Source organism: Lepus europaeus, chromosome 9, assembly GCF_033115175.1.
Source record: "Lepus europaeus isolate LE1 chromosome 9, mLepTim1.pri, whole genome shotgun sequence".
Lineage (NCBI taxonomy): Eukaryota > Metazoa > Chordata > Mammalia > Lagomorpha > Leporidae > Lepus > Lepus europaeus.
Genome location: NC_084835.1, coordinates 57380060 through 57404921, shown reverse-complemented (window position 1 = coordinate 57404921; position 24862 = coordinate 57380060). Strand labels below are relative to the sequence as shown.

Below are 24862 nucleotides of genomic sequence, written 5' to 3'. Positions count from 1 at the left end.
ATTTTAGTATGATTTTTTTTTTCCCAGAAACCTTTTATTTAAGGTATACAAACTTCATGCATTTCATAAACAACTATAGGAACATGGTATTCTTCCCACCATACTCACCCTTCCACCCACACTCCCACTCTTCCTCCTCTCTCTCTTATTCCCATTCTTATTTTTTTTTTTACTTTTATTTAATGAATATAAATTTCCAAAGTACAGCTTATGGATTACAATGGCTTCCCCCGCCCATAACTTCTCTCCCACCCACAACCCTCCCCTTTCCCGCTCCCTCTCCTCTTCCATTCACATCAAGATTCATTTTCAATTCTCTTTATGTACAGAAGATCAGTTCAGTATGTATTAAGCAAAGATTTCAACAGTTTGCCCCCACATAGCAACACAAAGTGAAAAAATACTGTTGGAGTACTAGTTATAGCATTAAATAACAGTGTACAGCACATTAAAGACATAGATCCTACATGATATTTTTTAAAAATTAATTAATTTTCTATGCAATTTCCAATTTAACACCAGGTTTTTTTTTTCATTTTCAATTATCTTTATATACAGAAGATCAATTCAGTGTATACTAAGTAAATATTTCACCAGTTTGCACCCACACAGAAACACAAAGTGAAAAATACTGTTTTAGTACTAGTTATAGCATCATTTCACATTAGACAACACATTAAGGACAGATCCCACATGAGATGTAAGTACACAGTGACTCCTGTTGTTGACTTAACAATTTGACACTCTTGTTTATGGCCTCAGTAATCTCCCTAGGCTCTAGTCATGATCCCATTCTTATTTTTTACTAAGATCTATTTTCAATTAACTTTATACACGTAAGCTTCACTCTATACTAAGTAAAGAGTTCAACAAATAGTACGAAACAAAAAAACCTGTTCTTCAACAGTCTAGACAAGGCTGTTCAAAGTCATGGCATCTCAAAGTGTCAATTTTACTTCCATAGATTATTTTTAGGAGCTTTATTAGTTACCATAGATCAGAGAGAACATATGGTATTTGTCCTTTTAGGACTGCTTTATTTCATCAATATGATGCTTTCCAGTTACATCCATTTTATTGCAAATGACAGGATTTCATTTTTTTACTGCTGTGTAATATTCCATGGTATACATATTCCATAATTTCTTTACTTAGTCTTCAGTTGATGGACATTTGGGTTGATTCCATATCTTAGCTATTGTGAATCTAGCAGCAATAAACACGGGCGGACAGATAACTCTTTCATATGCTGATTTCATTTCCCCTGGGTAAATTCCCAGGAGTGGGATGGCTGGGTCTTATGGCAGGTGTATAATCTGTGGGGCACTGCAGGCTGGCCACCTGTGGGAACCTCCTCATTTTTGTCTCTACATAGCTTGCAGCAATTGGTCGACCACAAGTCCTACGAAAACAACCAAGTTGAAACAGGATGGACTCTGCATAAACAACTAGGAGGAACCAGGTGAAACAGATGAAACAGGATGGGCTCTGCATAAACAACTAGGAGGAACCAGGTGAAACAGATGAAACAGGATGGGCTCTGCATAAACAACTAGGAGGAACCAGGTGAAACAGATGAACTTTCGACCTGAGGCTGTACAGGCCCTTTCCTCTGATTGGACGATATCAGCATGAACTGCACGTGAAGAGAACCGCTATTGGCTGTGGAGCACATGCTCCACGGGACTTGGGATATAAAGGGACATTGGGATCTGGGCGGGCTGCCACCACCGCCGCCGCGGCCCCTCCTCCTCTTTTCTCCTCTCCCCTTGCCCTTTCCTTCTGTCTCCACAAATAAAATTCCTTGAGAACCGAGAAACAGTGACCATGTCATGACTGCGTTGGATCCTTGCTGGCAAGGGTTCGACATAATCAGATTTCTGAGGTATCTCCATACTGTCTTCCACAGTGGCTGTACCAGTTTATATTCCTACCCACAGTGGATTAGGTACCTTTTTCCCCCACATCCTCGCCAGCATTTTTTTTTTTTATTTCTATATGTAAGCCATTCTAAAAGGGATGAAGTGAAACCTCATTGTAGTTTTGATTTTCATTTTCCTGACAGCTAGTGATCCTGGGTATTTTCTGCATATTACGGACAAGTCCCACTTGGTCCGGGTGAGTGCAGCAGAGAGAGGTCTTCCTTTCATTGATTCACTCCCCAAATGGCCACAACGGCCAGAGCTGTGCCGATCCAAAGCCAGGAGCCAGGAGCTTCTTCCTGGTCTCCCATGTGGGTGTAGGGGCCCAAGGACTTGGGCCATCTTCTACTGCTTTCCCAGGCCATAGCAGAGAGCTGGGGCGGAAGAGGAGCAGCCAGGACTAGAACCGGCACCCATATGGGATGCCAGCAGCGAATTAACCTACTCTGCCACAGCGCTGGCCACGATTCTTTTTATTTCTGTGGTATCTATTCTTAACTTTCCTTTTTCATTTCTAATTTTATTGATTTGGGTCTTCTCCCTATATTTTTTTTTCTAGTTGGGCCACTGTTGTGTCAATTTTGTTTATCTTTTCAAAAAACAGCTCTTTGTTTTGCTGACCTTTTATATGTGCTTTGTTTCAATTTTGATTATTTCTTCTCTAATTTTAATTATTTATTTGGGTCATCTGATAGTATCCCATAAATCTCCAACACTGTTTTTAGTTTTCTAACTTCTTTATTTTTGGTCTGACTGTAACATTTCCTGATTTATCTTTAACTCAGAAATTATTTCTTCAGCCTCAGTCTGCTGTTAAGGTATTCCATAATTTTGTTTGTTTGTTTGATCTATTGAATTCTTCATTTGCAACATTTCATTTTCTCTTTAAAATCTATATTTTATGGACAAAATTTTCATTCATGTCATTTATGCATTTCTTTATTTCATGGATTTGCTTCTGATTACTTCTAAGTAATCCTATGATCAGAATTCTGTTCCCAGCATTTTTTCAATCTCTTCATCTTCACATTTTAGTGTTGAAGTGTTGTTGTTTAGGGGTCTTGTGATGTCTTCCTTATTCTTGTTTCTTGAATTGCTGTGTTTATTTTAGGCATTTGTGGAGATATTTGTTGGGTTTTTTTTCCCTGTGATGGCATTTATCTTTGGACTATGCTTCTGTGGCTCAGTGGAGTGTCTGCTCCTTTAGTGAATACCCAGAGGTGTGTGTTGCTGTGGTCAGTGATCTCTGTTCTTTTTTCCAGGCTGAGGGGAGTGTCCAAGATGTCACCCAAGTTGGGCATAATAAATCTCTCTCTTTTTTTCTTTAAATCAGAGGGAAGGTTTGATTAACTCAGCATATTCTCACATTCATTGCCACTCCTCCAAAGAGCCCAATGCCTGGGTTCTAGCTACAGTGGGTACAATGTTCATCCGTGCTGCCACATGAACCACACAAAGGATCTTTGGAGTCCTCAATGTGAGCATGGATCCAGCAGCAATGATCCTCACTAGGGAGATAGGGAGCCCAAGCGTCTGGAGCCATCCACAGTGACTGCCCAAAGAGCCAGCCTTCCCATACAGCCACAGTGTTTTAATAGTCCCAGTACAGAAGGCTCCCACAGTCACCAGCACCCAGGCCCCTGTCAATTCTCCCAGGCAGACTCAGGTGTCTTCTCTCACCTGGTTGCCAGGCACGTGGACACAGGCTGGCACAGCTGTTACATATGTCTCAGCTAGTTACAGGACACCATGCTGGGTGGCTGGGGAGAGAGAGAGACGTGCTCCCTTTTTTTGCTTTAGGTAGGCATGTACACTGTCCCCCACAGGGCTCCAAGCCGGACTCATGTCAAGCTTTTCCCATAGCTTTATCACCAGTGGCTTGGAGTGCTGCAGTCTGTTCTCACCTCACTCTTCAAAGCTGATGCTGAAGCTCTTGGCTGCCTAGGTCCTGAGTTGTGCTTGTCCACACCCTCCATGTAGATCTACAGTGTCCCTCTAATTTGCATGGAGTTTCCTCTGCAGTTTTCTTCCTAACTCTTCCCTGAGATTGCACTCTCTCTAGTTGTTTTTTTTTTTTTAACTGTCTTCACTTAGTCTATAGCAGTAAGCTCCCCCCCTATTCTGCCATTTTGGAATCCTCAAAATAATATTCTTTTAGTATGATTTCTATAAACCAATTCATAATGTGAAGCCATCTTATTCACTTGAAGGCAAAGATAACATTGTGTGACAAGACCATCCAGTAGAGGAAAAGAATGGCCTTTTCAATGAACGATGCTGGTCGGAATATCTACATGCAAGAGAATGGAGTTTGCCACTTAACCTACATTATATACGGTAATAACTCAGTATGGATCAGTCTGGGTGAATCTTGACAATGGACTAAGTGAAAGAAACTGACATTATCAGATTACATGTTTTATGATTTCATTGATATGAAATACACAGAAAGAGAATTCTATTGAGATAGAAAGCAGATTAGTAATTGCTTAGGATTGGAGTTGGGTGAGTTAGGGGAGAGATAGCTGAAGGTATAGTTTTCCTTCAGAGATGATGTAAATGTCTTAAATGAACATGTCTGTGGATATATTAAAACAATTTAATTGTACACTTTCAATGTATGAACTGCACAATGGGAGAATTTCATCCCAATTGAACAATTTTTAAAAGATAGTGCTATGGAATTGTTGAAATTTGTATTTAATTATTTATAGAATTGTGAATACAAGATTTCTTCATTAAATAATTTTCAGTACATTTACTGGAAATGAATTTCTAGTTGGCATCAATGAAAAAAAGAAACAACACATTACCTCCATAGTCAAATGATTAGGCTGCTAAACTGTAGAGCATAGGATCTTTTACATTAAAGAAACTAACAAATTATTGTTCTGGGTAATGACTGTATTTTTTTCTTCTTGAAATATTGCAGAATCTTCCTTGGCACTGCTGACCTTTATTTGGTAAAACACAATCTTAACATAAACATTAACCTGGTCTCTGAAATTAAGTATCTATATGTGTGGTTAAGGTGGTCATCCAATTTAAGTTTATACCACTGAATTGAGATAATCAAAGATTAAACAAGAAAAATAGAAATGCAAATGTTTAAGTACATGAGAATAGGCCATTGGATACAAGATTAAGTAATAGTGCATTAGGTAACATTTCTTCCAGGTAAAGAATGAGATTGTACAATGTCTGAAACCTGCTGAAGATGTGAATACCTTCATTTTTTGAGTTGTTCATGGATAAGAATCTGAGTCTTGCCACATGGACAATGTTTAAATCTTTAAAATGAACTAAATCAATTGTTCCCAGAAAATAGTTTCTGAGATTCAATGCAAGTAGAGCGGTATTGGCACCTAGGTGAGGAACTTGTGACTGTTTGGTCAAGTTGTTATTTTTATGTCTATTTGTAGAACCCAATCTGATGTCACTTCCACTCCAAATGGAGACCTGGTAATATGATGAGTATGAAAAAGTCAACAATTTTGGACTCTGAGGTCCTTCAGATCTTTTAGTATGCTGGAGCATCCTCAGGAGGCTCCCTTGGGTGGCTTTATCAACAACAGGTTGTGATTAAGGACTATAACAAGCTGAAGAAATACTCTGTGAACTCAGGCAAAGTACACTTTACCTAAGAGGAAGCATGCTGAACCCTTCTGTGAATAATGTCAGGGTAGGAGAGGAAGAGCATTGGGATTTGTGAAATTGCGTAAAGATTAATGAGACTAGATATATGAATTGTAGCTAGTTACCTATAGAGCTTTGTGTGTGGAATTTAAAAAAAAATCAGTAAAAGGAAAAGGGTCAAAATATTAAGATACTATTAAGAAATATTAAGAAAATCATATTTATTATATCTGTTAATCTCTTATGTATATGTTTCCCAAGACTATTTAGGTATCCTTCTCTTTAAGTATTTTCATTTTCCCCTGTTTTCACCTAAAATTGAAACTTCACCTGTCTACTTCTTCATTACTCTTACTTGTCAATTTTCCTGCCTCCAGTTACACTAACTGAATAGTTTACTTGACAACTCTTGCTTTGAAGATGTGAGGTAGGTAGTATGGAAATAGTTTCAGTCACAAAAGATCCATATTATTAGCTTTTGGAACATTCACTGTATATATTTTTCTAAAGATTTATTTATTTGAAAGAGTTACAAAGAGAGAGAAGGAGAGGCAGAGAGAGAAAGAGAAAGAGTGAGGTCTTCCACCTGCTGGTTCACTCCCCAATTGGCTGCAATGGCTGGAGTTGTGCCGATCCAAAGCCAGGAGCCAGGAGCTTCCTCCAGGTCTCCCACTCGGGTACAGGGGCTCAAGGACTTGGGCCATCCTCTACTGCTTTCCCAGGCCATAGCAGAGAGCTGGATCAGAAGTGGAGCAGCCGGGATTCGAACCAGTGCCCTATGGGATGCCAACACTGCCAGTGGTGGCTTTACCCACCATGCCACAGCGCTGGCCCTGGAACACTCATTATATTAAAAACAGTATATATTTTTTAAAAAAGTAAATATATGTTTTTAGAAAACTAGGTGTCAATGAAATTGTCTTTGAGGGAATCAAATGTTGGATTAGTGAAAAAGACTTTGAAGTCATTATTATGAATATATTCAAAGAACAAAGTACATCATGCCTAAGAATTAAAGGAAAGTATGCAGTGATCATACATCAACAGATGTAGAATGTTGTAGAGGATGCTGCCTAAGTGTTCTCAGAAGGCCACAGCCTTCTGGATACAGAACATGGCTACAGTCCTGTCTCTGCTAAAGCAGGCCTGGTGAAGGCGTGAACGCACGCCTTCCTGAATGGAATGTGGCAGAAGGGTAATCATTTACAGGGGCATTCTATAGAAGAATGCTGATTCTGGGAACCTGTGATAGCAATCACAATGTGCTAGGTGATTATGACAATGCTGCTGCTCCTGGTTAGGGAACGTGGAGCCCTAGCTCTCCTGTATCCCTTTTCATATGATGCATATTGTTAAAGCTTTACCTGGCGTACGTGCTTTCAGCTTTGTACACCTGTTTGTCTCACCCAATAAAAAGATGCTGGCTGGAGCAATCTGGTGGCACTCTTCTGAGGAAGGCTCCTGTGTCCTGGCTCATTATCTTGAAACTCTACAAGTGGTGCCCAAACAGGGACTCTGGCACAGCGTGCAAGGGACGGCTCACCTCGGCCAGCAAAGGGTCCAGACACGTCATTCATCTCTTCAAGATCCAGGTGAGTCATTAAGATGGGGAATTCTCTGTCCCAGGCGCAAAAGATGCATAAGGCAAAATTGTATTATTTGTTTAAAGTGGGGACACTCCATTATCAAAAAGATTATCAGGCAATTACTACAAAAAACTGATGGCTGCTGCCTTTGGTATCCTGATGGGGACATGCTAAAACTGGCAGACTGGGAAAAAACAGGATAAAAACTACATCAGGAGCCAGGAGCTCTCATTCCTGTGCTTCGTGCATGGTATTGCTGTTGGGGTGCAGTCAGTAAGTTTGAATGCCCATTGGAAGCACTCCCTGGCCAGGAGAGCCACTCAAATGCTTCAGCTTTGCCAGAGGAGACAGAACCTTCTGATGATTCTATGGTTGCTGTAAGGATAGAAACATCACCAGTACTATCAGCTTTACAGAGAATGTTCAAAGATGCCTGAGAGCAAGGGGATCCCTTATCAGCTGTTTGCTCCATTATAAGACCACAGGATGCCCCAGCCCCACATGAATATCTACCTTATAATGTCTTAAAAGAAATAAAAAAGTTTAATAGAATATAGCATACAAAGTTCTTATACTGTAGAACTGTTAGCATTGGAGGAGGTTATGAGATGGTGCATTAGGACTGGCAAATTTTATAAAAGTGCTTGTGACTCCAGTAAAATATACGCTTTGGGCCCAGGAGTATCAAGATCTTGCTCATACCCAGGCCATGGATAACTTGACCCACAATATGCCTATTGAAGCTGCGCAGTTACTAGGAGGATGGGCATTTTCCAATCAAAATCAACAAGTTAATTACTCTCTGTGAGAGGCTTACACTCAAATTTCTAATATGGCTTTAAAAGCATGGAAAAAGATACCTGACACCCGTGACCCCTCCACCTCCTTTTTGGTCATTAAACAGGGATCCACCAGAAATCACATGCCTTTTATTCACAAATTACAAAACCTAAACCTAAAACAACTTTGGCAAAAATGATTAAATTACGTGAAGCAGTGGGCGCTAACACTTATAAAATCAATCTGTTGGCTGCCACTCTTAGAGGTCCTGATAAAACAAGTTTTGGTTGTGATCCTGGAGGCCATCTCCTCATTGCTCATATTTGAACTCATATTCTTCCCATTCCCTTCCCTGTTTGTGGTCTGGATTTATTACAACAAATTCAAGCCATTATGCATACATATTTATAATAGGGACCTCCACCAAATCAACACAACCCCACAAAGCTCTGCTTTTAACCTGGCTGCCTGGGGAGCCAGTTTGGGTTGAACAATGGCTCCTTCTCAAAGAAAAATTACTCTCAATGGAGGCCCTGGTTCAAGAACAATTAAAATTAGGTTATATTGAACACTCTACTAGCCCCTGGATTACATCTGTTTTTACTATAAAAGAGAAATCTGGCAAGTGGAGACTACTCTACAACTTGTGGGAATTTAACAAATGCATTCAGCCCATGGGATCCCTTCAGTGTGGATTACCTAACCCTAACTTAATTCCTGTAGGATACTCTTTATTGTTATTGATTTAAAGGATTTCTTTTTTACCATCCCTTTGACTAAACCAAACTAGGAAAAATTTGCATTTACAATGCCAGTTTTAAACCATGCTCAGCCCACAATGAATTAGCAGTGGAAAATACATTCTCATGGAATGTTAGTCTTACATTATGACAATATTAAGCTCATCAAGCTTTAACTCCTTTCAGATCTGAATTTCTGGATCTTATGGTAATTCTTTATATGGATGATATTTTAATAACAGGCCTGGCTGTAAATTATAACAGCCTAGTGCTGATTTGTTACAATTTGGTCTATGCATTGCACCAAACACAACCTCCATTTACTTACTTAGTTTATAAATTACTTACTACCAAATCTGTCCCTTCCCTCCCCCAGTAGCATTTGCTTCAGCCTTTACCCCTGGTATTATCACAGTAACTGGGCTCGCCCTTGTTTCAGATTAGCTACCCAACAGTTACAACCACTTTTTGAAGTATTGAAGGGAAAAACACATCCAGCCAACACCATCGAACTTTCTCCTCAAATTCAACAGTCTCCTAAAAATGCCCTTTTCAATTAGCTATACTTCCCATTCCTATTGATCCTACCAGAGTATTGCTTGCAAAAGTTTCTGAAAAAAGTTACATAGTTGAATGGCTTTATTTGCCTCATACCCCTTCTCCAAATATTTATCCTTACTCACAAGCTATTGCTGAATTAATTACCAAAGGATGTCATTGACCTCTCACTTTAATTGGACTTGATTTAATTAAGATTTATCTACCTTTTCTAAAACAAGAACATGAAACTTATTACAACTTCAACTTTCTTATCAAATCGCTTTAATTGATTTTGTAGAACTCTCCTATAATCTCCCTAGAGATCCTCAATTGACTCTTTTGACTACTTCACCATTTTCTTTCTGTTCTAGAATCTCTTAAGTCCCTATTACTCAAATTCATACTATTTTTTCAGATGTATCCCCTACAAGAGGAGTTATTACCTACCATCAGGATTCACACTGGATAGTAAAATATACTTTGCCTCAAAAAATAGCTCATGGTAGTGACTTACTGGTGGTTATTTTGGTCTTACAATAATTTAAAGATCAACCTTTTTCTTTTTTTAAATATTTATTTTATTTATTTGAAAGAGTTACAAAGAGAGGCAGAGCCAGGGTGAGAGAAAGGTCTTCCATCCACTGGTTCACTCCTCAAATGACCTCAACAGCCAAAACTGTGCTAATCTAAAGTCAGGAAGTAGGAGCCTCCTCCAGGCCTCCCACGCAGGTGCAGGGGAACAAGGATTTGAACCATTTTCCACTGCTTTCCCGGGCCATAGCAGAAAGCTGGATTGGAAGCGAAGCAGCCAGGAAGTGGGATGCTGGCACTGCAGGCCGAAGCTTTAACCCACTGTGCCGCAGCACTGGCCCCTGAGGATCAACCTTTTAATCTTATTGCTGATTCTCAATATTTCACTAATTTATTATTGCATTTACCAAATGCCCACGTTATTACCTCTATTGATTCTAATTTACTTAGCATTTTTCTAACTTTATAAACTTTATTATCCCAATGTCAATTTCCTTTATATGTCACTCATATTCACAGTCACACCCCTTTACCTGGTTTTCTTTCAAAGAGCAGTGAGTGGGTGAAGCTTTATATGTCAGTGCTCTCTTTATTGATCCTCTTCAGAGTCACAAATTTTTCCATCAGTCAGCTAGATGTCTTCATAAACAGTTTAAAATCCCTGTTTCTAATGCTCGTGCTATTATCTCTAGCAGTTCCCAATGTGCTCATGCCCCTCATTATTTTCCTTTTGCTGCTGTCAGCTCTCAAGGCCATCATGCCAATGAGCTTTGACAAATGGAAGAGACTCACCGTCCTTTATTAAAACCCTTCTCTTATTTGTTATTGATGCCTACGTGGGCTACACGTGGGCAACCCACTTAAGAGAGCATCCACTTGCCGTGTCATTAAACATCTATTAATGGCTATGGCTGTTATGGGCAAACTTAATCAATCAATCTTTAATTGACTGATAATGGGCCTGCTTATACTTTTTCTGCTTTAAAAATTTTTGTCAATTATGGGACATCAAACTTACTCATGACATTCCCCATAATCCAACAGGTCAAGCCATTGTTGAATGGGCCCATCATACTCATTAGAATTCTTCTTCAAAAACAAATACAAAAGGTGGGAAAACACTGCCTGGGAAATCAATTAAACCATGGCAATTCTTTTATTAACTCTTAATTATCTAACTTATTTTTCAAAATTCAATTCACTTCCCTAGATTATGAAACCCCAGTACAAAATCACTTTTATCCAATGCATGAAGAACCATGGCCATTAGTTTATAATAAGGAGCCTCCTGATTCTAATTGGAAAGGCCCTGAGCCACTCATAACATGAGGGAGAGGATATACTTCTGTTGTATTCCCTGCAGGTCCTGTGTGGATTCCAGCTCGCTGTGTCCGACCCACATGACACAATGAGTTGGCACCAGCAACGTCAGGATCTGATTCCTGCTTTCTGGCTAAAGTTGGAAGACAAAGAGCCAGTGCTGTTATTTCACCCTCCGTTGGAGAACCAGGAAACAAAGCAACCTCATCAAAAACTTCCCCAGGTGGATCGGCCATCAATCACCTGGGGAGATGTGAAGTCCTCAATTGCTTCTGCGCACCTACACTTGGCTCAGGATCATGGTACAGAGACTCCTGAGACTTCGCTTACTGCCATTTCTACTCAGCTTACCTATAATTCTACTTTGATTTTGTTGCTCTTTATGCTATGTTTCTCTGTTCCCATTGGCTTAGCTTGTTTAACTACGGTTACTCCTGAAGTTGAGATACCGTTAGGGAGTCCTGTGTTACTTTCTTGTTTTTGGAATTGCTCTCGTCCATCCTCCTGGGGGTCCACTTGGTTGTTCAATGGTAAAGGTTTGGGCCCTGATTGGTTCAAGGTTCAGGAACAACCTAAAGTGGGAGAGAAGGAAAAACCATTAGATTTATCCCGAGGAAAAACAGAAACTGGACCAGAGGACGCAGGACGTTATTCCTGCCGTTTGATTGACAATTCTGATGATGTGCCCCATTTTTATATAATTAATATAACTGTGTCTTTTAGTGTTCATTCTACCGGGTTGGGTCTTCAAGATAACTTGTGGGTATATTTAGCTAGGTCTGTTCTTAATCATACCTCGTTTTGTGTGCGGGAAGGTAATTCTCCCACAAATATTTTGGCTAATAATTTGGTGGGGATTGGAGTTACCCTTTCCATGTTTGAAAAAGAAACTAAACATAGCCTTTTTCAATGTACAAATGCCACTCTTACACATCCTATACCTTTACTTCCTCTTTCCTTTAGCTTACATAAAAATGATAGTTTTGTAAGGTTTAATTCCTCTATTATTTTGCCTACAGGGTGGGCTTTTTTATGTTCTAATTACTCTTATCAGGCCTTACCCCCATCCTATTCTGGCCTTTGTTCCATAGGAAGAGTTGTGCCTGCCTTACTTCCCCCTTTGCCCTCCTCTCAAAGACATGTTCATGGTCAACATTCCTTGCCCCCTGATTGTGATGCTAATTTAGATTTGCTTAGTATTTCCTCTGATGCTGCTGCAGCAGCCTATGTTTATCCCATTCCTGCTTTAACCTTTGGCACATATGGTGCACTGGGAGAGCTTGCCTGTATTTTAGAGAAAACTGCCAATGCCACTGCTGCTGCTTTGTCACTTATTAATATAGAGCTAAGCCAGGTATGTGAGGGCATGTTGCAAAACCGTGCAGCCATCGATTATTTATTGTTGAAGCATCATATTGGGTGTCTACAATTCCCTGGGTTATGTTGCTTTAATATTACAGATAATTCTAATTTGATCCAAAAAGAAACTGGTAAGATTAAACAAGAAGCTTTTAATCTTCGTCTTGGTCCAAAGTGGTGGCACCTGGGCTCGTGGTTAAATTGGTTATTGCCTTTTGCTGTTCCTGTGTTGATTATTTTGGTATTGTGCCTTTTTTGGCCCTGTATTATTTCACGTATTTCTGCACTGGTTTCCCGAAACCTTAGAGCTTTACTAAAAACAAAGAAAGGGGGGATGTAGAAGATACTGTCTAAGTGTTCTCAGAAGGCCACAGCCTTCTGGATACAGAACATGGCTACAGTCCTGTCTCTGCTAAAGCAGGCCTGGTGAAGGCGTGAACGCACGCCTTCCTAAATGGAATGTGGCAGAAGGGTAATCATTTACAGGGGCATTCTATAGAAGAATGCTGATTCTGGGAACCTGTGATAGCAATTACAATGTGCTAGGTGATTATGACAATGCTGCTGCTCCTGGTTAGGGAACGTGGAGCCCTAACTCTCTTGTATCCCTTTTCACATGATGTATACTTGTTGAAGCTTTACCTGGTTTATGTGCTTTTAGTTTTGTACATCTGTTTGTCTCACCCAATAAAAAGATGCTGGATGGAGCTATCCAGTGATGCTCTTCTGAGGAAAGCTCCTGTGTCCGGGCTCATCATTTTGAAACTCCACAGAATGTCAACACGAAGATAGGAACTACAAGAAAAAAACAATAAGAACTCTGAAGATGAAAAGTACAACAAAGGAAGATTAGCTGAAGATAAAATAAAATATTACATCTTCCTTATCCTTAATCAAGTTGGTAATTCTTTGTTCAAAATGATGATCGTAAGAAAATTTTGGATGATTATAGTATAGGAAATAGATAAATAAAAAACAGGAAGCTGTAAGAAATAAGAGGGAAGAATTGGGAAAAATCAATTCTAATGTGCATGTCCTACCCATGAAACAGAATAGCGTTATTTAAAGGACGATTCATATTAGTTGCAAAAGTATATTGTGCACTGTAGATTAAAAATAATTATGATTAATATGCTGATAGTTAAATAAATGAATATAGTATGCTCAATTAAAACTAGAGGAGCCAAGAAGAGAGGAAAATAACCTTAAAAAGCAACAAGATGAGAGGCTGGGGCTGTGACTCACAGGGTTAAAGCCCTGTCCTGCAGTGCCAGCATCCCGTACGGGTACCAGTTCGAATCCCGTGGCTCCACTCCAGATCCAGTTCCCTGATTATGTGCCTGGGAAAGCAGCAGAGGATGGCCCAAGTGCTTGGGCCCTGCACCCACGTGGGAGTCCTGGAAAAATCCCCTGGCTCCTGGCTTCAGATCTGCTCAGCTCCAGCAGTTGTAGTAATTTGGGGAGTGAACCAGTGGAAGGAAGACCTCTCTCTCTCTGTCTCTACCTCTCTCTGTAACTCTTGAAAATAAATAAAATAAATCTTTAAAAAAAAAGAAGAAACAAGATGAAATAGCAAAAAACAGTAATCATTGCAAAAATAATTTTTAAACAAACTATATCAAGAATCACTTTAAATGTGAATGTTCTAAGCATACTAGTTAAAAGACAGAAATAGTGAGAATGGATTAAGAAAAGATTAAATAATATTCTAGGAGAAACTTTAATTATACAGGCACAGATAAAGTGAAAATAAAGGGATGAAGGCATATAGCACCAACTGAAAGCTGAAGTTGCTTTATTAATTTCTGACAAAGTAGACATCAGAATACGGAAAATTATTAAAAATAAAGAGGAGCTGTAAGTAATAATAAAGGGGTAAATTCTCTAAAAAGATGTAGCAATCCAATATGTGTACACACCTAACCAACAGAGTTTGAAAAATGATAAAGAGAGAAATAAACAAATCCATGTTTGGAGTTGCATAGTTCAGTATTGATAGAGCCAGCAGGCAGAACAGCACCATCAATTAGCTGGAACCAGCTGATATTTGTGGAATATTTCACCCAACAACAATTGAATACAGACCCTTCGCAGGCTCACACAGAGCGTTCACCAACATAAATCTCATTCTGAACACTACTTAACAAGTTTAAAAGAATGGAAATATCGCAGAGTGTTCTTAGGCCAAGAGGAAATTAAACCAGAAATCAGGACTTCTTCATGTACAGCATGGTAACTAGAGTTAACAACAGTGTGTTGTGCACACTGTGTGTTGTCTTCTTAGTTACCCACAGTCAACTGCAGCCCAAAAATTTTAAACAGAAAATTCCAGAAATAAACAATCCTTCAACTTTCAATTGTATGCTATTCTGAGTAGTGTGATGAAATGTCGTGCTATTCTGCTCCATTCCACATGGGATGTAAATCACTCTTGGTCCAGAGCATCTACACTGAATCTGCTACCTGCTCGTTAGTTACTTAATAGCTGATTTTGGTTGCCAGATCAATTGTCACAGAATCATAGTTGCTTATGTTGAAGTAACACTTATTTTACTTAATACTGACCCCAATGTGCAAGAGTAGTGAGATTGGCAACTGGGACACAGCAAAGAAAAACTTTAAAAATGTTCCTTTGAAGTGAAAAAAATGAAAGTTAAAAAAGTTATTTTGACAATGAGAAAGACTACATTCACTTCATTTTTCATGAGTACATTGTTCTAACTATTCTATTATTGTTTATTGTTGTCAATTTCTTGCTTAATTTATAAATTAAACTTTGTCATAAGTATGCATGTGTAATAAAAGACACAGTATTTATAGGGTTCATTATCATTCAAAGTTTCAGGATGCACTGGAGGTCTTGAAACATATCCTATATAGATAAAGGTATCTTATTGTACTTGAAATTGTACTAAGAAAATGATTTCAGTTGTTCTCACTCCCTTTATCCACCTACATGAACAGTAATTTTACAAGGTAATAGGTAATGTTAATTAGCTAGATAATGGTAATCATTTCTCAAGGTATAGCCATATGGAAACAAAAGAATGTCACTCTAAATAAAAACAACTTTTATTTGCCAATTATACATCAACAAAGTTTAAACAAATCTAGAAATTAGATACAGAAATACAGTTAAAATATTTCAAAACATCTCTTAATTAGTTAATACATTGCTAAATAACACATGGTTCAAAGAAATCTCAGGAGAAATTTTTAAATGTCTTGAATAAATGAAAGTAAAAATGTAAGTCATTGAAATTTTTGAGACTCGATTCTTAGGAGGAATTTGATAGAACTAAATGCATGTGTTAGTAAAAAGAAATATTTAAAACCAATCAATCATCTATGTTTCCACCTTAAAAGATACAAACAGAAGAGAAATTGGAGCCAAAAGCAGTTAAGAGAAATGAAATAATAAAATGTAGAGCAGAAGCTTAAAAATAGAAAACAGGAAAATAGAAAATAAAATTGATAAACCTCTAATTAATCCAACAACAACAAAAAAAAAGTAGAGAAGAACAAACCAATAGTGACAAAGTTAAAGACAAATCTTCAGCATGGATCCCATAGCCTTTGAAAGGAGTGAGAGGAAAAACTCCATGATCACAAATTTGATGACTTAGATGAAATGGACCACATTTTTAAATCATATAAACTCTCACAACACACAAGAGACATAGATGATCTGAATAGGCCACCTCTAGTAAAGACACTGAATCAACAATTACCTTCCACCAAGCAAAGCACCACAAGCAGATAGTTTTTACTGATGAATTTTACCAAATATCCACAGAAGATACCAACTCTCTACAATCTCTTTGAGAAAATATAATTAAAAGGAGCATGTCCTAACTCATTTGAGACCAGAAATACTCTAATTGCAAGACCAGATAAAGACATCAGGAAAAAGGAAAACCACAAGCCAATTATTTCTCATGAGAATTGATGCAAAAAATCCCTAACAAAATATCAGTAAATCAAATCCAACAATGTATTTTTTAAGAAAGCAAAATGGTACAACTAAGTGGAACTTAATTAAGAGCATGCAAGACTGGTTCCACATCTAAAATTAATAATAAAATTCTTTACACCAATATGCTAATTTATGCTAAGAGGTATTTGACACAATCTGAGACCCTTTAATATAAAAACTCTCAGAAAACAAGGAGTAGAGAGAAACTTGACTCAGTAAACAATACTTACTGAAAACCTACAGCTAAAATAATTCTTCAGATTGATACCCTATATTATTTCTGCCAAGATCAGGAGAAAAACAAGGCTACCCCCTTCATCATCCTAGTCAACCTCTAGTACCTTACAAGAAGTCATAGCTGGTGCAATATGTCTAGAAAAGGAAATAAAAGACAGACAGATTGCAAAGAAAGAAACAAAACAGTGTTCATTCAAAGACAGAATGATTATCTACATTGAAATTGATGAAAAACTGACAAAAATAAAAACTATTCTAGAACTAATAAACAGCTATATAGCAAGATCACAGAATACAAGGTTAATAAACACGAATCCATTGCTTTTCTATATCCAAGCAATAAACAACTGCAACTTGAAATTGAAGCACAATACCAACTAAAACTGCTTTAAAAATTACACTCTTAGGTGTAAATTTAATAAAACACATGTAGGATCCATATGCAGTAAAATACATTGATAGAAAAGAAAGATCAAATTGCATAGCAATATGTGATGATATTCCAAAAATTTTGAAGGATATAGAACTGAAAGATAAGGGTATTTTAGTGCAAAAAGTTTTTGAAATTCATTTATACAGGTAGTCTTCAAAAAGTCCATGCTAGGGACCGGCACTGTGGCATAGCGGGTTAATGCCTTAGCCTGAAGTGCTGGCATTCCATATGGGTGCCGGTTTGCGATCCGGCTGCTCCACTTCCAATCCAGCTCTCTGCTGTGGCCTGGGAAAGCAGTAGAAGATGGCCCAAGTCCTTGGGCCCTTGCACCTGTGTGGGAGACTCAGAAGAAGCTCCTGGCTCCTGGCTGCAGATCGGCGCAGCTCTGGCCATCGCAGCCATCTGGGGAGTGAGATGGAAGCCCTCTCTCTCTCTCTCTCTCTCTCTCTCTCTCTCTCTGTGTGTGTCTTTGTCTCTCTCTCTTTCTTTGCCTCTTCTCTCTCTGTGTAACTCTAACTTTTGAATAAATAAATAAATCTTTTTTAAAAAAAAGTCCATGCTAAATATGTATTATGAAAATAAACTGCGTGGCTTTCAAAATTTTTTGCACCAAAACAAACTTTTCTTTTAATTCAATTTTTCCATGAATGTTTGGAAGTATCTTCACTTTGCACAGTCACGAATTTGAAGACTCAATTTAATTTAATTAGGAAGTCAAGTTTGTCCCACAGAATCTATGGATTGCATGCATGCAATATCAAAATCCCAGCAAACTATTTTATGGATACTGACAAAATGAAGTTAAAGCATATGTGGCAAGTAAAGGAACAAAAATGTCAGCACAGTGCTATAGAAGAACGAAGTCAGAAGATGGGCACACCCTGGCTTCAAGACTTCTAAAGCTGCAGCAATCAAGAAGACAACACGGTCCTAGCAATGGAATACTCATATAGATCAATGAAAACAGGATGCGGAGTCAAGAAAATTAAAGCTACACAAATACAGTCTACAGGTATTTTACAAAGAAGCTTGTGTTTATTTTCCATCAATCTTATTTCCATTTTGCTTCAGAGAGTGTGAAAGAGCAGCTTAGCATCATTTAGTGGTGGTCGTTACCATTTGGTGGCCTGTAAGGTGGACCTAAAGCCCAGTTCAGCTCTGGGCTGGGCACTCCAGTCTTCAGTAGGGAACTGCTGAAAAGGCACAGAGGGCACATGAACCTCCAGACTGGCCTGCAACTCAGGTGGAGTAGGCGTAAACCCAAGGGGCTAGGACAATCCATTCACTCTGAAATTCCTCCTCGGTTACAGCTTTCGCAGCATCTGCTTGCTTGTCCTTTTCCAACTCTTCATGCTCTCTGTATCAGGCATAACCTCCCATTAGTGTTCATGGGAGATAGTACCACGCATGTATAGTCCAGGGTACCTTCCACCACATCAGACCCATCAACAACAAGTTCTCTTGTCGCACTGAGATGTCCACCTAGCACGGAGGAGACTCTGCTGCACAAGCAATGGTGGCCTCATTAACATAAGATGCCAGAAGTCACAGCTTCTGGAAGGCTGCCTGGACCTGGTGAGTAAAGGCTCCAGGCATGAAGTGCCAGCAATAGAAGTGGCAGTCTCGCGGTGGCATCAAATTTCAGCACAGCTCTCTGGCTACTGTCCCTGAAGGATGTGATACTGACATCAGCAGGGCTGTTAGTGGCAACAATGGCCTGAGCGGCCAGCAGAAGCTCCTCCAAGGTCCCCTCAGATGTAGGATGTAGATATCATCACTTTTCCTTTTGTAGATGTAGTGTGGCTTTTGGAAGTCAAGGATGGCACCACCTAAGTGAGTTCCTGCTGTGAGGAACGTGAAGCCATCCTGCAGCTTCATTTGCAGGACAAGGCTCTGAACAAGGGCTCTGAGCACTGTGACATTTTCTCTTTAAGTTAATCAGGAATGAAGAATAATGCTGGGGGGCCAGTGCTGTGGCATAGAAGGTTAAGTCTCGGCCTGTAGCATATGGGGGTCGGTTCAAGTTCCAACAGCTCTATTTCCGATTCAGATTCCTGTTAATGTTCCCAGGAAAACAGCAGAAAATGGTCCAAGTGCTAGGGTCTCTGCACCCCTGTGGGAGACTCAGAAGAATCTCCTGGCTCCTGGCTTTGGCCTAGCCCAGCCCTGGCCATTGTAGCCATTTAAAGAGTAAACCAGCAAATGTAAGATCTCTCTCTGTCTCTCTCTCTTTTTCTTTCCTTCTCTCTGTATTTCTGCCTTTCAAATAAATAAATAAACAAATCCTTAAAAAGAGAGAGAGAGAGAGAAGAATAATGCTGGGTGGACGCCTTTCTGGGAACCATGGAAAGGCAAACTACTGATTTTTTACTTAGGAGCAAATCCAACGCAATGGAGTACCTCTTATAAAGTGGAAACTCCATACAAAATAGAAGTCTGTGAAAGGGAGCTGATTTTCCACAAGATTGTATATTTTAAAGAGAATAATGTCAGTCGCTACATAAAAATGCCTAAGCTGTATTGCTGAAAGGCCATTTCACAAAATGTTAGGTTCGGAATCTTGACATTAATATAAAATATAATATGTAGACGCATAGAAAAGAATATCTTTAATTAACATACAGCAAACCACAAGCAATAATCACATATTGGTAATTATTGTAGACTTTTACTTTCTTCTTTATGTGCTTCTAATGTATTTTCATTTTAAAAAATGGAACAAGATTCTCTTTAAAAACGAAATGATAAACAGATTTCCAATAATTCAATCTTTTTTTTTTTTTTTTTGACAGGCAGAGTGGATAGTGAGGGAGAGAGGAGAGACAGAGAGAAAGGTCTTCCTTTTTGCTGTTGGTTCACCCTCCAATGGCCGCTGCAGCCGGTGCATCTCGGTGATCCGAAGCCAGGAGCCAGGTGCTTCTCCTGGTCTCCCATGCGGGTGCAGGGCCCAAGGACTTGGGCCATCCTCCATTGCCTTCCCGGGCCATAGCAGAGAGCTGGCCTGGAAGAGGGGCAACCGGGATAGAATCCGGTGCCCCAACCGGGACTAGAATCTGGTGTGCTGGGGCCGCAAGGCAGAGGATTAGGCTGTTAAGCCACGGCGCCGGCTCCAATAATTCAATCTTGCTTAAATGAAAAGAAAATCAAGAACTAGAAGAACATGATGATATACAAGTAAAAAAACATTCACTTCCCAGTTTTCATCCTCAGACAGAACTCTGGAGTTTCTGATCTTACCCCTTGTTATTTTATACGCTTGCCATTAATTTTCTCTGATGCAGTGTGCATTCCTCAATAGTGTGGTTCAGAATTGATGGGAGTTTGGGCTGCAGATGGCAGGTTTCCAACTGTGTTGTAGCTGTGCCGAGAAGGTAAATATTTACAATGAAATATTCCTTATTTCCATGGAGCATGAAAAGAATAACATCTTCCATCACTTGGCGGAAAAGAATAGAATCTTCAATGTGAGCCACTGCTGCCCCTGTCTGCTCCCCCCCTCATTCAGAGTGTCCCTAGGGGAACAAGAGCTGCAGAAAGAGAAGAATGCTCTGAACTCATTCAAAGCATAAACAGTAGAATTACAGTGAAAATGTTTCTCACTCGATAATGGCAGTCTATTTTATATGAATAATGTGAGACAGGCATTAGGCCTTTCACCATGGATGGGTTATTTCAATTAATAGTTCATAATCAATTTTGTGGCAAAATTATGAATGCACTGTAAGAATGTAACAAATCCATGAACTATGTGAAGGTGAATCATATTGGGGGTAGAGTGGGCACGGAGCAGTGAGTGCAGTGGACGGAGGCGCTGTGAGGTCCTAGGACTGGAGCCTCACCCAGGAATGCCTCCCACTACGAAAGCTGAATTAAGTAAAACTGGGTAGATCACAGGCAGCAGAAGCCACAACGCTCATTCCAGCATGGTGGGATGTGAGGTAACACAGTGGGACAGTTCCCACCACACAGGAAGGAAGACTAGGACAGGCCACACAGGGGTGCACACAGCTCATGCATCTAGACTGGCAGCCTTCTGATGTCAGAAAAATTTGACGAAATGGAGTGGGACTCTAGATTCATGTAGTGGAGGGCTGGGGATGCTTTCAAGACCAATGAATAAAACAGAACCTGACTCCTAAGGACCTGGGTTAATGGATGGACAGCCACTGCTCAGGCAAAAGCCTAATTGTAAGAACCATGACCCAAGACCATGGAAGAACGCATATCCCAGGTGACTTGATTAAGTGCCAAGCTGCTTGGATGCTTCCTAAAGAAGATGCCCACTGGCTCTGGGTACCATGTGCAGGAACTCAAATAGGAGAACATTGAGAAGGCGAAGGAGTCCATGCTTCAGGGTGGAAGCGGATGACAGACTGAGCATCTTTTGGACTAAGGGAGAAGAAGAGTGATTTATGAGTTGTGCCTAACAAAGTAGGAATGCAGAGAACTGGCTAAAGAAAACATCATCAAAATGAAAGCCCACAGGTAAAACCAGGTCCTTAATGCAAAACTCTTGATAGGAAGTTCATGGATGCCCTGCCTGTCCATCTCTGTGGCGTCTGCAGCCAGTGCCAAGCCATACTGGCAGCAGTTTGTGGAAGCATTTGCATTTCTGGACCTCTTCCACTTGCACTGGGCTGGAATGTATGCCGGATGAAGGGCTGGCCAAACGCCACAGCAGAGTCTTGGAGAAGAAGTGCTGCTGGGCAGCGTGCAGGCTTTCTCTGAGGCAGGGTGCTGTGCCCATCCGCACGTGGTCTGCAGACAGGTGCACTCACCATGTTTTAACTTTCTGAGAGGTGTCCGTTTGAATGCACTGGGACACCAAGAGAATGGTGCAAGGTGCTCAGAATGCAAGGCCGTTGTTTATTCTGAAAAGCTTCACATAGCTGTTTGCTCTTCTCAACCTCATGCTCAATCATGAGAGTGCTTCAAAAAGTTCTTGGAAAGTGGAATTAAAAAGATAAGATTGTGGGGGCAGGCATCTAACCTAGCTGTTAAGACACTCATGCATCATACAGAAATACCTGGGTTCAGACCCTGAGTCTGGTGCCCAGTTCCAGCTTCCTGCTACTGCTGGCTTTGGGAGGCAGCAGGTGAGGGTTCAGGTAATTGAGTCCTTGCTTCCCACAGAGAGGGCTTCCCTGTTCCTGGTTTCAGCCTCAGCCGCAGCCTCAGCCCTGGCTGCTGCAGACATTTGCAGAGTGTGAACCGATGGATGACAGATGTATGTATGTTTGTATGTGTGCTGGGGGGAAGGGGGTTGTGTGTGTTGGGGGGGTATGTGTTTCTCTGTATCTCTTCCTCTCTCTCCTTCTCCCTTTTTTCTGCCTCTCAAAAAAAAAAAAAAAAGAAAAAAATTTAAACATGAATTTATTTTGATGCAAATAAACTTTGAAATTAATGCAGTTTTTCTTAACACACATTTTCCATGAGCTGTTTGAAGGCCCCCGGTACATTTCTAGAAGAGGCTGCTTTGCTACACAAGCACAGGGTTTGGGTGGCTCCTCTACCAAGGAATTTCTACAGGGCTCTGTCTTTTGAAAAAGCACAGTCAATTTTATATTGGGAAAAATTATAAAGGCTATTATCGTCATCATACCAATGATGGAAAATAAAAGCTAACAAAAGCTGTTTGACAGAAGCTTTCTGGTAGGGTGTGTCAAGTTCAACTTTCTTTGATGATATTTGCCTGGGCAGCAGTATTCCCCACCTCAACACCTGCCTTAGATTATGAGTCCCTTGGTGGCAGGAGTGAAGGAAAAGTAACACAGTGTATTCTCACATAGACCTTTCCGAAGCAGTGAAGAGCTTTCACTGTTTAACACGGCACGGAGAAGTGAGTAGCTTCACAGACATTGTAGACACATCGCCTAGGTTCAGATCCCGACTCCTCCAGGAGGAACACTTGAATCTCAGCTCTAACATGTGACAATAACAACTTTGCAGGTTAAGTCATCTTTGCGTGAAGAACACTTAGAGCAGTCTGAGTTCCTAACGAGATGACAATATTGGGTGTTGTCATGTTGCCTGTGACATGTATGGCATAGACATGTGTGCCTCTGTAATCCTCATAGCAACCTGGGACATACCTGGGGAAGCTAGCTCCATTTTGCACACATGAGAAGCTGTGTCTGAGGACTCCCTGCCTGAAGTCACACAGCTACTGGGAGGTGGAGCCAACATGAGGTCCCAATTCTTCGGCCACTGCTCCTTATGAGGCTTGTGGCACATTTGTTTTTAATCCATGTCAAGTATCAATTACACAATCTCATCATTAACTTTAGTTCTTTTCCAGGCAGGCCAGTCTAGAAATAAATAAGGATCACAACAACATTAATAAAATGAAATTTCTCTTGTTCACCTCATGAGAAATGTAGAGAATTCCACCCCCCATAGAAGCCATTTGAGTGGATCAGGGGGTCTCGGGAGTACAGGATATGTCCTCACAGACAGCACCTCTTAGCTACGGCTTGATGAGTGCCTTTTCCATCACTGACTTCGTCTGCCATAGAGATGGATTCCCATGGGAACAACCATGCCAGCCCAGGCTGCCACCCATCACGCTTCCCCTCACCTGTCCCCATTTCCACAGCCAAGATCAAGGCTGAGGGGGCTTGTTGCTACATCTTTAGGGGTCTCCTGTCTCACCAGCCATTTGTCTCTTCAATATATGATCCAAACCTAGACTAAGGCTGCACTCCTCAGCTAATGTAGAAAATAAAATATTTAATTCCTTCTTGATCAATACATTAATTATGTATTAGTTATAAAATGTTAAAGCATAATTTTCTAAAATGTAAAATACTGACTTTCGGGCACATACAAAATCAGGACATGCCAAAGATTTTTATTCAACTCATTACTTACAGAAGGAGCCAGTAAGATGTCACGACCAAGTCCAAAAGCATTTCAGAAGCCCAGGCATCTGCAGGAGGATGAGACTGCTGGCTTGCACACGAAGCTGGTTAATGTCCATTAAGATCATAAACAAAGCAGCTTTATTCTAGTGAATTGTAGACTCTCTCCTGTAAAGCAGATTATAGAAAAGGTAAAAAATTCACCTTTTCTTATTTCTTGCAACGAATTCTAAGATAAATTGACCATCTTAATAGAGAGAAAGTCAAGTTCAAGTTTTAATATAATATTTGGCAGTAAGACTTTCACAACAATTTTTCCCCTTCCTATGAATAAATCCATCAAAAATGAGCCAACTTTGGCAAATTTTAATGCATTTTATTACATCTTTCAGACTCACTGTTATAAATCAAAGCACATAAAAATTCTCTTTCTGCAAATTTCTACACACACACACACATATTCAGATTTTATTTTTTCCTATCTCACCTCACATTCTGTTACAGACACCTTAAGACATAACTCTGTACTCTCTTGTTAGCTTGATGAACATTAATGTGTTAATAAGAACCTACTCCTTTCTTGAAGATACATTTCTCTGTTAACATTGCTTGTAGTAGGTATTTGGCTATATGTACTCATCATTTTAATCAAACTTTTACTACAAGAAAATAATGGGAGGTAGAAAAACGAGAACTGTCTATGGTGTCCAAATATGAATGAACTTCAAAAAGTTCATGGCAAATGCACATTATAAAGCAGCTATGTGTAATTCTGATGTTTTCCCATCAAAGCGAGCTTATCTTTTCATTCCATTGTTTTTTTTCTGTGACTTTTTGTTTTATTATTATATGAGAAGCAGAGAGATGCAGAGAGATAGAGACAGATGGGCAGACAGAGCTCTCACAATGACCAGGACTGGGTTGGGTGAAGGGAAGGAGTAG

At 39.9% G+C, this 24862-nt stretch overlaps 1 pseudogene; it reads right to left on the bottom strand.

Moving 5' to 3' along the window:
• Positions 1-18299: 18299 nt before the first annotated feature.
• On the bottom strand, positions 18300-23622 carry LOC133766273 (small ribosomal subunit protein uS2-like; annotated as a pseudogene).
• Positions 23623-24862: the final 1240 nt, after the last annotated feature.